This window comes from Poromitra crassiceps, assembly GCF_964638095.1.
Source record: "Poromitra crassiceps genome assembly, chromosome: 1".
Lineage (NCBI taxonomy): Eukaryota > Metazoa > Chordata > Actinopteri > Beryciformes > Melamphaidae > Poromitra > Poromitra crassiceps.
Genome location: NC_139623.1, coordinates 6,312,387 through 6,314,971, shown reverse-complemented (window position 1 = coordinate 6,314,971; position 2,585 = coordinate 6,312,387).

The following is a 2,585-nucleotide window of genomic DNA, read 5'->3' as shown; positions in this document are numbered from 1 at the left end:
AGTAACTATTTAGATTACCCCTGAGTGCTCAGTTTATTAAAATAACGGCTATTTAGAAATCTGATTTTCGTTCTGGTCAGCTGACAGAAGCCGGGCTCTCAGCTGTCAACTGTCAAACCCTCTGTTTACAACTTGCAGCAACCAGCAGCCAGGCGCTCTGGGAGAGCGTGCGCTGCCTCTTATCACTGATACAAATCAAGTCAAAGAGGAAAAAGACAAGATCAACAAAAAGAAAACATGGGTAGTTAAACAATGGGGAGTTAACAGCAACCCACTGAGAGACGTCCTTGTACAAAACATACCTGGACTCCAACATACTGAAAGCAGATAGTTTTCAGTCTACTCCTCCAACCATCACCAAGGCAACAACAGAACATACGCAGAACTTCTCGACAGAATCCGTTTCAGAGAAAAACATGAGGACCTTCTTCATGAAGACTTTGGCCCTCTTACAGTCAAGAGTCAAAATACCTGACGAGGATGAAACCACCAAGATATCTGGCATGACATCATCACTGATGACATCATCACTGATATCTAATCCTGAATGAGTGAATGACCCCAAAAAGCCTTCTCTTGACCACGCGCTGCTGCACAAAGGAGCTTCTTGGATACTTGGAGCAAGTTTTAATCACGAAGTAAAGTACATGTGTACTGAAACAGTTTAACAAACAATGTACATCTTCACATGATAAACCAGGGTACAAAACGCAACGCATTTCAACCTCACTGGTCTTCGTCAGGCTGTAGCTGTAGGCTAATAATAATAATCATAATAAATAGCTGCTTATGATGAGACATTGTCGGACTGTAAACAATGATGGAAACCCCGAAATATCGTCTGTCTGTCCCAGAGTCTTATTAGTCGTCAGACTGATAGATTCAGGGGTCCCAGATTCAGTAAACTGAATGTGAATTGACCCCAACTGTGATGCTAGGTAAACGTATGGCTTATACCATAGTGCAGTAGGTGTACAATAATTAACATATTGTAACGCTGGGATGTGGACTTGGGGAATTAGGGAGGGGTGTGGGTGAAGTTACTGGTTGGAGGGAGGTGTGTCCGTACGGGTATTGGCCGGATAGGAAAACGGCGTTGGGAATAGGGGGGGAAGAGTTAGAGTGTGACACGGGATGTTGTGCTCTGCCTGACAGCTAGAGCACGTTACACTCACGTTAGCAGCTGAGCTTGAAGTGAGCTAATTAGAAGCGGGTCTGACGCTAATGACAGTTACCGGCCAGCTGTCACATTCTCCCGGCACACCTCCGACTCCGGGTAGCCTGTACGCTGCGGCAGGTAATAAATACGCTCAGTTGAGCTAAAGAGAAGAACTGTCTCCAGCCTACTTTCTCCTGTTAGTTAGCCACCCGCAACGCTACAATATTATAAAGTAAAAAACGTACTACTTATATCAAATATGCGCAACTACAAGACACAAACAAACTCTAGGACGACCAATGCTGCTAAAATTCAGAATAGATATTTGTTCAACACGATAAGTGGGGTTTGCAGACTGTAGATATGCTTGAGAAGCAGTATGACAATGCAGACACACCCTGTAGGCACAGTGGGAGGCTATCAGACACTCCGAGGCAGCGAATGAAGGCAAGAGGGAGCCAAGCAAGCACGCGTTCAAGGAAGCAGAAAGACACCAGGGAGGCAAGAAGGCAGACAACATATTGGCCTCTGCTCATTACCCTCATTTCAGCACGAGCGGTTTTGGTCTGTATAGCTGATTTCACCTTTCATAACTGTATGGGGGGTGAATGTTTCTATAACTCAGCTGTTTAGAGTTAAATAGACGATAAAGATGCGGTCTAATTGGACTCGGTGGCTATCTATGTTGTTGCCGCAGGTTTAGGCTTCATTGGCTTGGCTACTTCTTCTTCTAATGGCTTTCCGGCAGACTGGGTGCCTTGTGGCACATTGCTGTCTCTCACAGAATATTACACAAATTCCAGACTCGGGGGTCCGCCCCCTCCTCAATGATCCTCCCTCCGGCCGCCTCGCTCTCCTCTTCGGCCGCCGTGTACCCGAACCTCTCGGCCCTCGTGCCAGCACGACTTTGCAATCAGACGACACGGGAGGCGCAGCCCATTTTTCGAACCGCTCTCTCATCGGTGCTACGACCTGTCACTCATTCAATTTCAACCCGCCTTCAAAAACCAGCAGTGCCTGTGAAGTGTCACAGACTCACATATGTAGTATGCGGAGCGCAGTGATTCAACGTAATTTTTGAGTGTGGGGAGAGACTAAGCTCCGCCTGGTGGTCAGCCAGAGAATTTTTTTATTTGTATTTTGTATTACATTTTTTATTTTTACAGCTGAGTGTGGGGAGAGACTAAGCTCCGCCTGGTGGTCCGCCAGAGAATTTTTTTATTTTTTTATTTTTTTTACAGACAACAGTTTTTACACATACACATTAACCCTGAGGAGTCGCCGGATTGGGCCGATTTTCGGAAATATTGCGATATTTGGGAAATATCACAATTTTGAACATTTACTTTCCGAGGCTCCAGCAGGCTCAGTTTTAGAGCCAGTTGAGAGTGATGTTTCTGGTATGATGTGAAACTAGAAGACCTAA